Genomic DNA, 14,760 nt, shown 5'->3' with positions numbered 1-14,760 from the left:
AGTAGCATATTAAATACTCCAGTGATTGTAGTATGCAGCTAGATGTAGAAAGCATAGTTCTATGTTCTGCCAGGAACATAGAGGGATCATGGCTACCATAAATGGAGATTGGGGAAAGATTCCTGGTATTTCAGATCCTATAGGTGGCTAACTTTTAGAATTTAAAGAAAGTTCAGAGTTCTAGTTGAAGTTTTTTTTTTTTCATTCATTCATTCAAAGAATTGTTTATTCACCTACCCATTTAACAAATATTTCTTGAAGACTAATATGTTCCAGACATGGTAAATTGTGGTGGCACAGAAATGAATAAGACACTATCCCTGACGGGGCACCTGGGTGGCTCAGTTGTTAAGCTTCTGCCTTTGGCTTGGGTCATGATCCCGGGGTCCTGGGATCGAGTCCCGCATCGGGCTCCCTGCTCGGCGGGAGGCCTGCTTCTCCCTCTCCCCCTGCTTGCATCTCTGCCATTAGAGGTAACATCAGATATAAGTGATGGGCATGAAGAGAATAATAATTGAGGGTGTTAAGTGCTATATAGAGAGATAAGCAATAGGAATTTGTAGTAAGCACAACAGATAAAGAACATTCATAATCTTCCATAAGGTCTTTTTTTTCTCTCAAAGCCTGCATTATTAGCTAACATGCTATTGCCAAATGTGTATCTTCAGACTCAGACTCATCATGTTTATTCTCATACCAGTTATTTCCCCCCTGTGTTCCCCATTTTAGTAAATGGTATCACTTGGATCCCGATTGATCAAAAACCTGAGAGTCATTCTTCACCCTTCTCCCCTCCCCTAAACTCCACCTAAAAAAATACCCAAGACCTGTCATAATTATACCATATATACATTTGTCCACTCTTCTCTGTGTCCATTGTCATACCCTTTACATTTTTTCCTCAGATGTAATAGCCCCATTCACTTTCTCCCTGACACAAGTATCATTTCTCTCTTATTCATTCTCTTCATTACAGCTTAAATTTCACTTGACTGACTAAGCCCTTTGATAGTTTTTCTTTAATTTTGTGAAAAAGCCCTCAAGTACTGTGATCCTGTCTACTACTCCATCCTCATCCAGTGCCTTTATCCCTACCATTTCCTTCTTCCATAAATTTTCAGCAATACTCAGTAGCCCTGAATTTTTTTATTATTTATTAAAAAATTTTTTTTGAGAGAGAGAGACAGAGTAGGGTGTGCATAGGGGGAGGGGCAGAGGAATAAAGAGAGAGAAAACCTTAAGCAGGCTCCACACTCAGCACAGAGCCTGGCGGGGTCAGGGGAGTGGCGCTCAAACTGAAGACCCTACAGTCATGACACTGAGATCATAACCTGAGCGGAAATCTGATGCTAAACCAACTGTGCGACCAGGGGACCCACCTTGAATTTTCTAAATGACCTCTCTTACCTCTGAACTTTCTCCAGGCTATGCCATCAATTTGGATGATTCTTTAACCATTTAATCCTTAATGGTTTAAGGATTAACCATGGTTTAAGGATGGCTAATGCATCCTCATCATTTAAGTTTCAAAATAAACATTGAATCTCTGGCTTTTCATGACTTCCATTTTGGTTAAATTCTCTTTCTATACGTTCTCTTAAAACCTGTTTGTCAGTTATCCATGAGACATATATTTTATAGTTTATTTTTTCTACTGCATTGTAAACTTCTTGTGAATAATCTCTTTATCTACCAGTGTTGTAAGTACTCAATAAATAGTCTCTTAAAAGGTTAAGGTACTGTTAGATTCACCTTGGGTGACAATTGGAATAAACTCAACATTTTAGGAAACTTTATGGACTAATACTATACTTGGAGGCTTAATCAGATCATCACATTTTCAATCATATTTTATTCCAGGGAGTGTGAATTTTTTTAAAAAAGAAACCATCTTTCCTCAGAAGAAAGGGTTCTCTTCTCTTTGAATATATATATATTTTTTTACTAGCAGGTTTGGTGCCCGAGGGCTGACCCACCTAAGGTCCCCATTGTTAACATCTGTATTATATCTACTGGGTTGGGGTCTCTTTTCATACTTAACAGGAATGTCATACTGCTTTTATGTAGTTTCTTCTTTTTCTTCTCCATCTTAAGATCATCCTGCTCTGCTCCTTTGCTTCTTCCCGAAGTCTCCTTTCACCACATAATGTGGCCTGGAAAGTCTATGCAGTGGTGCTAAAGGAATAGTAAAAAATAGAAGTATGCGTGGTAGATATGTCCTTTAGAGAATTTCTCTTTCCAAGTAAATACTTCCCCCCCCCCTTTGGAAAGTATTCCCTCTTCCACTCTTTAGATCTTAAAAAAATATTCCATGAGGCCTGTCATTTAAACCTGCTTCTGGGACAGATTATAAACTATAAAAGACTTAGGAAGGAAATTTGAAATACAAGGAAATGTGTAGAAAGGCACAAGGCAAGTGGCAGAAAAACTCCAAGGGCTTGGATTCTCAGTAAAACACCCCACAGATTGACTCTTTTTAGCATGTCTTTTGATCTGAAAAGTAAAATTATATCTCTCACTTAATAACATATTTTGAAAAGAAACTGCAGCGCCTACTGATTTGAGGTAAGGTGGAAAGAGTCATAGGAGTGAGCCCTACCACAATTTCATCGTGATTTTAATCGTGGATGAAATGTAACAGAAGGTAAGACAAAGCAACACCAGCACTCCCTGAATAGTAAGAAGGCACAAGATCTGTCACCAGTGAAAATTCTTTGCAAGCTACAAATAATACTTTTATTTGAGGAGACTTTAAAAGTAATGTCCCCTTTTCATTGTTTTTCATCTTTGCTATCTTTGGCGACTTTTAAAAGTGAAAAAGACAACTGAAGTTGAACAGAACAGGAAGTATATCTACATATTTTCCAAAACAAAACAAAACTTAGACATCAAAAAACAATTGTTCAAGTGTCCTTTTGACTTTGGTCCATCCAAATTGAGATACACAGAAATTTGTGGCATGATATATTGATATATTTGGAAATTGAAAGACTTGAGTTTCATTTCTGGCTTAGCTACCACAAGTGTCAAATTCTGTCTCGATTTTTTCACCTGAAAAATGGGAATAATTATAATGGAGAACTCATGTGAAAATTACTGAAAATGATATAAAATACCTGCAGTAAAATACCTAGTCTGGCTAATAAAGCAATTGCTTCTTTAATATTTTTGAGGGTTATTATCTGGGAACTGTGGTGGAGTGTGTTATTATGATCAGAAATTCAATTTAGAATTACTGAATGGTATTTTATTACATGCAAAACAATGTGTTTCTCATTAGAGGCAAGCATGCCTTTATTAAAATATTTTAATTTTCTTTGGAAGAACAGAAAAAGAAAACCTACCACAAAAGAAGAATAGCAGCAAAATCTCTTTTTTAATTTGCTTTTTAATTATTTATTTTATCATTAATAATTTCTTATGGTGCAAGATTTGGTTAAGGAGTTTGAGATATATTTATGGTTGAATAAAATGTCAAAGGCAGGAGGACTAAAACTATAAAATATGAGGACATATTGTGATATACTACAATGAGTATTTATTTTGATATTCTGGGCACTTTCAAGATAAGAAGCAGATACTTTAAAATTAATTATAAACATATGAGTATATATAATAAACAATTGGTTTGTGTGAAATATGGAAAATGTGTACAATTGTGAAGAAATAATATCCTCAGCTATGAGGTTAGAATTGGCCCAAAGTATATTACTAAGCTGGGAAATCCATTCACAAGGGAAAAGGAGCAATCCCAATAAGAGTTAAATAAAGTAATTTAAACATTTATGATAAAAAAATAAAAACTACTAAGTGAGACAAACTGTTCAAACATTAGAGTAGCTAGCTATACTGGAGACATATAAATGATCCACAGATTAAGTATATTTCTCAGAATAACACAAAATGAATCCATTTCAATAACAAAACAAAATAAACAACTAAAATTATATGAATTTTAAACATACCAAGGAAAGGCACTATAATACATACATATGAAGTAATTTGTAACTGAAAATGGCAATGATAATCTTGAAGATAAAACTATGTAGACATACAAAAAGGATACCATAAGGGTTTGGTATGTGACTAAATCATGCAAATAACTTTTATAGCATTTTTTATTTGTTTAAAAATCATGAGGTAGAATATAAAATGACTGAGAGGCAATCTCTTCTATAGTTCTACTTAAAAAGAAATCAGTGTGTTCTGGGTATTGCACAGAATTGGGGTTCCTGAAAAATAGATTCTATTCTTACCTAGCTATGCCTTCCAGAAGACAAAGCAAGGCCAAAGGAGATTTTACACTTAATGTAAGAGTATGGCTCAAAGTCTCAGGAAAGAATGCCAGTGAACATGACTGGTGTGGTATATGGACCTCTTTTCCCTAGAAGCTTTTGGTATACAGGGCCTAGAAAAGGGCTAGCCAAAAGGTCCACTCTGCCTACTTCTACCCCAAGGCCAAAACTTAATATTGAATATTACTCTTTTCATGTTGAGAAACTGTCAACATGTTCCTAGATATGAGAAAAACACAATGAAAGAACAGTGTGTGTTTGTGTGTATTTATGTGTGTGTGTGCACAGACATATATGTATATGGGGGTAAGGAGAAAGTAGGAAAGAGAGAGGTCGGGGGGGAGAGAGAAGGAGGGGAAGAAAGAGAGAGGAGAGGGTGAGGGAGGGGGAGAAAGAGAAGCAGCAAGCAAGTTGGATGTTCACCCGTTTACCTACAAAGAATTATAGTCCAGGCTTCCTTATTTCTCTACTTTTCTAGGATTTGGGAATTGCAAAAGATAGGTATACTAAGACCTTAACTGCATGGTTTAACTAGATGTTCTTGCCTTGATCACACATAGCAGTTCTTCCTTTTCAGAGCTAGGCAAGAAAGAAATATTAGAGAAGACTGAGCTCCTTCAAGAGATCAAAAGGTAAATGTATCATTTGTCATTTCTATTTACCAATGAGAAAACCAAGAGTTTTATAATTTCCATTTGCCACTCTACTGTAGCAAATCTCCACACAAGTTTTTATCCTTAGGTTTGTTTGTGTCTCCCCCAGAATTTGTATGTTGAAATCCAATTCCCAAAAGTATTTGGAGATGGGGCCTTTGTGAGCTAATTATGTCATGGGGATGGAACCCTTATGAATAGGATTAGTGCCTTTATAAGAAGAGACCCGAGAGCTACCTGGATCTCTTTTTGCCACGTAAGGACACAGAGGGAGTTGGCAGTCTGCAGCCCGGTACAGGGGTCTCCTCAGGAACCCTGCCATGCTGACACCATGATCTTGGATTCTAGCCTTCAGAACAGTGAGAAATAAATTTCTATTGTTTAGAAACCAACCAGTCTATGGTACTTTGTTAGAGCAGTCCAAACTGACTAAGACAGTTCTTTTTCAAGACTTTCCTTATATCCAAGGTTTAAAAATATATACTTTTCCTTATTTGTGGAAGTAGAATATATTGATGAAAATAGAAATTTTTGGAGGTTTTATCCAACATTTATTTATTGCATGTCTACCATGTGTCAGATACTATTTTAGGCCGGGGATGATATTGAGAAATAATTCTTTGTAGGTTTCTTTTTTTTCTACATATCTTGCTCACAGACATACTAACAGATTTTGTTCCACACTGTCTTTTCAAAAATGTCTGTATAGCAAATAGCCTTGGAAGATAGATAGTGCCTCTATCTGGAACAAAGGAAAGGTTTGTGGTAAAATAAAAATAATGATTCCATCCAGGCAAAGGGCAGTTTTGCTTATGACCCATTATAGAAGATTTAATTTTTTAATCTTAACGTTCCTCATCTGTGTACAAACTCATCACATACACATCATCTACTGGGGCCACACTACCATTGTTCCTGTGGAATTTGAGAGGCAAGGAGAATTGATGTGTATATGAGTTTATGCTTCTTCCTGTGCAGTGAGTAATAGAATCCAATGTCTTTGAACTGGGAATCTTGTGTCTTCTGCTAACCTCCATGAAACTGTGGCAAGCTAACTTGTTAGATGGCAGGTAGGGTAAAAATCTCAGATCCTCTACAATTCTTGATAGATGGAAGAGTAAACAAGATAGTGCCCCTCTTCCTGGAGCTCAAATTCTAATTGGAAGTTGACAGCTCTAATTGGAATTGATTAGTGACAATAAACAAATGATCAGTAATTTCACTTCAGATGAGAGTTTGAATAACATTTAACTGGTAACTGCTACAAAAAAAAAAAAAAAAAAGAAAAGCAGACACAGCTTGACTTCTGAAATGCCAGTGTAAGGACCTCCAAATATCTGCTCCTCTCTAAATATTTTTAGAACTCTAGAAATTAACTCCAATCTTTCAGTAACCCAGGAAATGATCATCAAACAATAATGGTTGAATCTTGACAAGAACAGCAAGACTTGTATGGCTTTAACTGTCTCTAATCTCACTCCCATCTTTTCCTTAATTCCGTGTTAGTCTTGAAAAGCAAAGACTTCACAACTGCGATAGCACAACTACTATTTAAATGCAAAGAGGAAAAATAACAAAAAAGACAGAACAGACTATCTGAGAACTGTGGGACAATTATAAAAGCTATAACATATATGTGATGGGAATGCCAGATGGCAAGGAAAGAAAGAAATAGAAGAGATGTTTGAAGCAACAATGACTGAGAATTTCCCAACATTCATGACAGACACCAAACCACAGATCCAGGAAACTCAGAACAGCAAGAAGAGTAAATACAGAAAAATTTACACCTAGGCATATCATATTCAAACAGCATAAAGTTAAGGACAGGGAAAATCTTAAGGGAAGGAAGAGGGAAAAACACCTAATCTGTGGAAGGATAATGTAAGAACTACATTGAACATTTATTCAGAAACCATGTAAGGAAGAACAGAGTGGAATAGAATATTGAGCGTTGAGAGAAAAAACACCAACCTAAAATTGTGTATCCAGAAAAATTATCCTACAAAAGTGAAGGAGAAATAATGACTTCCTCAGACAAACAAAAATTTGGGGTATTTGTGACCAATAGATCTGCCTTGCAAGAAATTTTAAAAGAAGTTCTTCAGGGGTGCCTGGGTGGCTCAGTTGGTTAAATGTCTGACTCTTGGTTTCAGCTCAGGTCATGATTTCAGGGTCTTGGGATTGAGCCCCGCACTGGGCTCAGAATGGAGTCGGAGATTCTCTCTGTCTCCCTCTGTCTTTCCCCACTGAACTCTCTCTCTCTCTCTCATAAATAAATCTTTTTTTAAAAAAGTTCTTCATTGTATATATGAACCACATCTTCTTTACCCATTCATCTGTTGAAGATTACTCAGCCATCAGAAAGGACGAATACTTACTATTTGTATCGTCATGGATGGAACTGGAGGGTATTATGTTAAGTGAAATAAATCAAGCAGAGAAAGACAATTATCATATGGTTTCACTCATATGTGGAATATAAGGAATAGTGTGGAGGACCACAGGGGAAGGAGGGAAAACTGAATGGGAAGAATTCAGAGAGGAAGACAAACCATGAGAGACTCTGGACTCCAGGAAACCAACTGAGGGTTGCAGAAGGGAGGGGGTGGGGGATGGGGTAACCAGGTGTTGGCTATTAAGGCAGGTACATGATGTGATAAGCACTCGGTGTTATATACAACTAAAGAATTATTGACCACTACATCAAAAACTAATGATGTACTATATGTTGGCTAATTGAACATAATAAAAAAGTTCTTCATAAAGAATGAAAATGATAAACATCTGAAACTTGTATCTATATAAACAAAGGAAGAGAGAGAAGGAATAAGTAAGGTCATGTTAGTATCTTGAAATCAGCCACAATGGAAATATTTATGTCAACAAAATTGGCAAACATTAAAATCAGAGCCACAGGGTGCTTGGGTGGCTCAGTTGGCTGCGCGACTGCCTTCGACTCAGGTCATGATCCTGGAGTCCCGGGATCGAGTCCCACATCGGACTCCCTGCTCAGCAGGGAGTCTGCTTCTCTCTCTGACCCTACCCCCTCTTGGGCTCTCTCTCTCACTCTCTCTCTCTCAAATAAATAAATAAAATCTTTAAAAAAAATCAGAGCCATAGAGCTACAATTCCCACACCAAAATGGTTTGTTAAACATTTGCCAACACTTCATGTAATACAAGACTTATTTTTTCTTAGGATGATTGTCCTTCAGAACAAAACATGAATTTTACTTTTATGCCTGATTTTATCAGTCATGTTAGTGGGAATTCATCTCCAAATTATAGCAATAAGTAATGGGTTGCCATATTTATAATTTAATAATGAATTTTTGCCTTTTTCCCTTAGTCTTAAGTTTTTATTATAATTGTTTTCATTATAATTATCATTTTTGTTGATCTTCTCCCTTTTCTCCTTCCTCTTCTTGCTTTTTCCTCTTCCTCTTCCCTCTTCACCTTCTCCTCCCCCCCCCCCCCCCCCCCCCCCCCCCCCCCCCCCCCCCCCCCCCCCCCCCCCCCCCCCCCCCCCCCCCCCCCGCCGCTCCTCCTTCTTCTTTCTTCAAGAGAATATCTGGAGATACTATCTCTGGGACTTTCAGCTATACTCATTTTTAAAACAGAAATTTTGCCTATATCTTTTTAAGCCTTTTTTTAAACTAAAAAATGCATTCATATTATTCAAACATCAGAAATTATAAAAATGTAGTGAATAGGTTCCTTTTTTGCTCCCAATGTCCACTCAATTAGTTTCTATTCTTTCCCTCCACAAGGTAACTTTTGTCATTACTTAATTTTGTTTCCTACAGATTTTATATTTTTTTAAATGCATGTACAAGCCAATGCAAATATCTATTTTTTCTTTCCTTTTAAAAAAACAAATCCTAAATGTTATATTGGATACCATGTGCCTTGACTTTCCATTAACTATATGTTGAGATAGTTCCATACAAGTTTATAAAGAGTTTGTTTGTTACAACTGCATAGTATTCAAGTGTACATATATACCATAACGTGCTACTACTGTAATTTTTTTTTCATTTGAGTAATTGACACTCTATCTTTCTATTTGCTATAGTCTGCCCCTTACTGTCATTCTTGACTCCTCTTTTTCAAATTCTACAACCAATTCCTCCACAATTCTTGCTGGCTCTACCTTCAAAATGCATTCAGCATCCACTCACTTCTCACTGATTTTACCACTTCCACTTCTATCCCAAGCTGTCACTGTATTCGAAGGCTGAGGTATCATGTGCTTCCTGGACATCTTTGAATATCACAGATCCCCAAAGGCTTAACTGTGAGTTCCTCTGTTTTTGCTAGATGTGCCCCATACTCAGTGGGAAAGACTCCACATTCACCTAGTTCCCCTATCAGGCAGGCCAGCTGCACCCCACCTGGATTTCAACCTAATATATCTTACTTCCTTGCCATCCTGTAAAATTATTCAACCAAATCAATCACATCCTCAAGACGTAACCTCTTGTTACTGTAAAGCCTGCTTCCTACGGTCCCTGCTGATTCACTGTATTCCCAAGTGTTCTTGTGTGGTCCTGTATGGTGTGGGGTATCCTCCTCTCCCAGGCTATAAGTATGCTTGACTAAGAAACTGTCCTCAATCTCATCCCTCTAAGGTCAAGTGTCATTCAGCTATTTTACACTATTTAGGGTGGGGTATTCATTATTCACCAATGGGGTGAATAGGAGGTAGTCAGAAAAATCACCATCTATTTGTCTTTTCTCTGCCACAACTATTGCCTCTCCCTTATCCATAGAATAGTGTTAGCATTGCAATCAGTTTGTTGTAACATAAGTGATATCTTGAAAATCCTCTGCTATAACCCAGTCAATGGCTTTTCATCTCATGTAGAGTAAAAAACCCCAGACCAAACATTGCTTACAAAGCCCTACATATTCTAGCCATTCTAACGTTCATTGACCCCCCTCCCCTACTACTACTGTTCTCATTCATTCTGATCCAGACACACGTTTCCCCTGCTGTTCCTTCCTGATATGTTCCCACAACGTGGCACACCAAACATAGTCTAGTGGAAGCAGTTTACCTAGCTCAATAGAAACCACAGTGATTGTTTAGAACTTAGATCAAAAAAAATTTTTTTTCATGGAGGAGTATTTTATCACTGATATTGTTGACACTTGCCTATGCATGGCGACAACAAAAATTTAACCAGTTTTATTATAGTTTTAAAAAATTTCTGTGGACAATGTGTACCTTATTGCCTTGCATCCATGGTGAACTACTACCACGGACCACTCCCTCCCTTGCTATGCCTTTGTTTCCATCTTAGGGGTTTTAGAATGGCTATTACCTTTACCTAATTACTCTTTCTTATGAGTTTCGTATGGTTTGGATCCTTACCTCCTTCAGGCCTTTCCTCAGATGGCATTTTCTCATTAAGACCTCTGTTACTACTATGTTTATTACACCCATTCTCTATTGATTTTAAATGGGAAGGGTTTCACATTCAGAATAAATGTTTTATAAATATCTGTGTTCTCTACTAAGATTCAGTTTATTTTTATACTATGTACCCACTTCTGAGAAATCATAAAAGAATTTTCATAAAACATATTAAATGTTAAATTCAAATGGCTGTCATTTTAATTACATACCTCATCAGACATAAGTTAACTTTCAGAGCTTTAATTTTAGACATAAAGCTGATTTGGGACTATTTGAAGAAAAAGGTATTCTTTGCCATTCTTTCAAGACTTTTGATGCCACTATCCATTCTGGAAGTACTGAGAATATATTGACAAGAGTAATTGTGACAATAATTATTGAGTTGGTTACCACAGGCTAAGCATACTTTTTATATACTTTATTGAATTGTTATAATAATCTCATGAGATTGGTATTATTATATCCCTCTGCTAGATGAGAAAAATGAGACCAAAGTTTTAAAGTTATTTAACCAAGGTCACCCAGCTGGTAATTGGTTGTCAGGGTTTTCATTTAGGTCTACCTCCGTTAAAGGCCCTTGCTCTTAATTAGAGCATTATGCATCCCCTCTGTGGAAGTGAACATAGACCTAGTAGTATGTGTCCATTAATAATATTAGAATATCATTATGGAATAAATGAGAACATATATATATTCAGTTGAAGGTAGAAAAAAATGTAAAATCCTTTGTTTATAGATATGGGACTAACAGTGCAGGGGTCTGTAAACTGCAGTCTATTTATTGATGACATGACCTACAAATGTTAGCCACTTGACAGGTAGAAATACAGCTCCTGATCCAATGTTAATGTAATAAATTTAAATGCTACTAAACATTACTTTGGTAACTGCAAACCAAAGGTCTGCAGTTATTTGCATGAAATGTATAAATAAGGGGTTTGACTTACATGTTGTCATAGGCATAAATTCAGTTTACTCTTTCTAAAAGGCAGAACTTGGCTATGAACATTAAAGATGACTTGTATGACCATGTTAATCTTTCCACCTCATATTTCAATTTTTATGGGAACTTTATTACTAAATAATATATCTCCAAGCTCTCTTTTTGTAGCTCTGCTGCCCATTACTTGCCTAAACTACACTCTGTCATTACTTATAGCAGTTTTATGCCTCATATACTGCACAGCCCGTGATGACTGTCTTCCTAATAAATTCTTCATCACTTTCAATATAATCATCTGCATTGCAGCTTCATTAATACCCTTTCATTCAAAGATCCAGGTATGCAGCATCCCGCTGAGTAAAAGGCTTTAAAAAAATTAATTAGGCCATAGGAACCTGCTTCTGGGCTTTAGTCAATGTCATGAAATAATGCAGTTACTAATATAATACTGGTGGCTTTTGAATAACAGATTAATTAGGAACATCCTTATATGGAGGAATAAATGGAGTATTCATGACATGATTTTCACTGCGACAATAAAATGCAAAAACTCAATACTCAATCAAGTTTAAACCTACCTTGTTACCTCAATGTGTGCAGGTTTCTGAGAGTTGGAAACATTCACGGTAGAGTGGTCCTAAAGAATCTCTCATCGTGATCATGCCAAAACCTCTTCCACTTAAAATGAGCTCACATATCCGTGGCTCTATCTACCATAGTAACTGAAGTTAATGCTCTCAAGAATTTTCTCTTGTATTACAGATAACCTGATTTACTGTGGTCATTGTTTGGGGCAGAAGCGCTTATCATCTAAATTGTATTTGAGCTGAAAGCCAACACTCCCTTTTTTCTTTCAGGGAGTATTTTGATGTTGTTTGAGGAGGATGCCAATAATTTAGGAGATGAATATTCTGAAATTATTTACTGTCATAAGAAGTGTGAAAGTATCTTCAGTTCCAAATTTAAAAATTGAGAAAATGGAAATTCCATAGGAAAAAGAAAAACAAAACTTGGGAGTGGATAGGTAGCGGTAAACCAGATGTGATAATTAATACTTGTGGGTGAACCCGAACTGACCAAATGATAAAAGGTTTTTTTTTTTTTCATAAAAAGGCTCAATGCATTTTATAGGTAGATACTGAGTTTCAGTGTGTGTTTAAGAAGTGATGTGATAAGGAAAATCCCATTTACTTTTTGTAAGGCTTAACTAAGACAAAAATTTTAAAAGAATTTTACTTAATTAGGCTATTATGTTGTAATTTTAAAATGTGAATGTGACAGTAGCAATTTCATAATTGTGGCACAGCTTTGCAAGTGCCTACCATACAGCAATGAGAATGAACAAACTTTATCTCTACACAAACTTGTAGATGAAAACCACAAATGTAATGTTGACCAAAAGGAAATAGACCTAAAAGAAAGATGACTCCATTTATTTAAAGTTCAAAAACAGGAAAAGCTAATCGACTTCTCCCAACCCCACCTTCTGAAAACCACTTATTTGATTTCACTTTTATAGTTTTGCCTTTTGTAAAATGTCATATAAATCAAATTACATAGGATGTAGATTTTTGTACCTGGCTTTCTTCACCATAGTGTTTTTGAGGTTCATCCATATTGTCCCATAATCAGTAGTTTAGTTCTATTTATTGCTCAATTATCTCATTGCTGACAATCTCATTGTATGGATGTACCATGCTTTGTTTATTTATCTGTTGGTAGGTGTTTGGCTTCTTTCTAGTTTCGGCTGTTATGAATTAATGCACTATACACATTTGTGTAGAAGTTTTTGTGTGAACCTGTGTTTTCATTCTCTTGAGAAAATACCCAAGACTTGGATTGTTGGATCCTATGGTAAATGTATGATTGATTTTATTTTTTCTTTCTTTTTTTTTCTCCCACTTTTGTTGAAATAGTATTGACACAAGGAAGATACATAACATAAGGAAGTTTAAGGTGTATAATGTGATAATTTGATGCTTGTATATGTTACAAAATGATTACCACAGTAAAGTTAGTTAACACCTCCATCGCCTTACATAATTACCATTTTGTATGTGCATGAGATAACATTTAAGGTGTACTCTCTTAAAAACTTTCAAGTATATATTGAAGTACTGTTATTCATAGTTATGATGCTGTAATTAGGTTCTTAGAACTTACTCCTCTAATAGATGGAAGTTTATACCCTTTGGCGAAACCTCCCCATTTTCCCCATCCCAGCTCCTGGCAGCCATTATTCTACTCTATTTCTTTCTGACTTTAGCTTTTTTAAGATCCTGCATAAAGTGGTATCATGCAGTATTTGTCTTTCTTTGTCTGACTTATTTCACTTCACATAATGCCATCAATGTCCATCCACGTTGATGAAAAAGGCAGAATTTCCTTCCTTTATATGGCTGAATAATATTCCATTATATATGTATATATCTACATATGTATATTCTTTTTTTAAGGTTATGATACTTTTTTTTCCCTTTTCAAAGTTTTATTTAAATTCTAGTTTGTTAACATATTATTTTCAGGGGTAATATTATTTTCAGGGGTAGAATTTAGTAATTCATCACTTACATATAACACCCACTGCTCAACACAAAAAGTGCTCTCCTTAATACCCATCACCAACTTAGCCCATCCCCCATCCCCCACCTTCCATCAACCCTGTTTTCTCTCTATTGTAAAGAGTCTCTTAGGGTTTGTTTCCCTCTCTCTTTTTCCCCCTCTTCCCATATGTTCATCTGTTGGTTTCTTAAATTCCACATGTGAGTGAAATCATATATTTGTCTTTCATTGCCTGACTTATTTCACTTAGCACAACATACTCTAGCTCCATCCACGTCTTTGCAAATGGAAATATTTCATTCCTTTTGATGGCCGAGTAATATTCCATTGTGTGTGTGTGTGTGTGTGTGTGTGTGTGTGTGTGTGTGTGTGTGTGTATCACATATTTATCCATTCATCATTCAGTGGACATTTGGGCTCTTTCCACAGTTTGGCTATTGTTGATAATGCTGCTATAAACATCAGGGTGCGTGTACCCCTTTGAATCTGTATTTTGTATCCTTTGGGTAAATACCGAGTAGTGTGATCGCTAGATTATAGGGTAGTTCTATTTTTAACTTTTTGAGGACTCTCCAAACTGTTTTCCAGATGGCTGTACCAGTTTGCATTCCTACCAACAGTGCAAGAGGGTTCCTCTTTCTCTGCATCCTCTCCAACAGTTGTTGTTTCTTTTGTTGTTAATTTTAGCCATTCTGACTTGTGTGAGGTGATATCTCATCATGGTTTTGATTTGTATTTCCCTGATGATGAGTGATGTTGAGCATCTTTTCATGTGTCTGTTAGCCATATGGATGTCTTCTTTGGAAAAATGTCTATTCATTTGGCCAGTTTTTAATTGGATTATTTGTTTTTTTTTGGATGTTGAGTTTGATGAGTTCTTTAT

This window comes from Zalophus californianus, chromosome 4, assembly GCF_009762305.2.
Source record: "Zalophus californianus isolate mZalCal1 chromosome 4, mZalCal1.pri.v2, whole genome shotgun sequence".
Lineage (NCBI taxonomy): Eukaryota > Metazoa > Chordata > Mammalia > Carnivora > Otariidae > Zalophus > Zalophus californianus.
The sequence above is the reverse complement of the archived record's forward strand: the minus strand, read 5'-3'. Positions refer to the sequence as shown.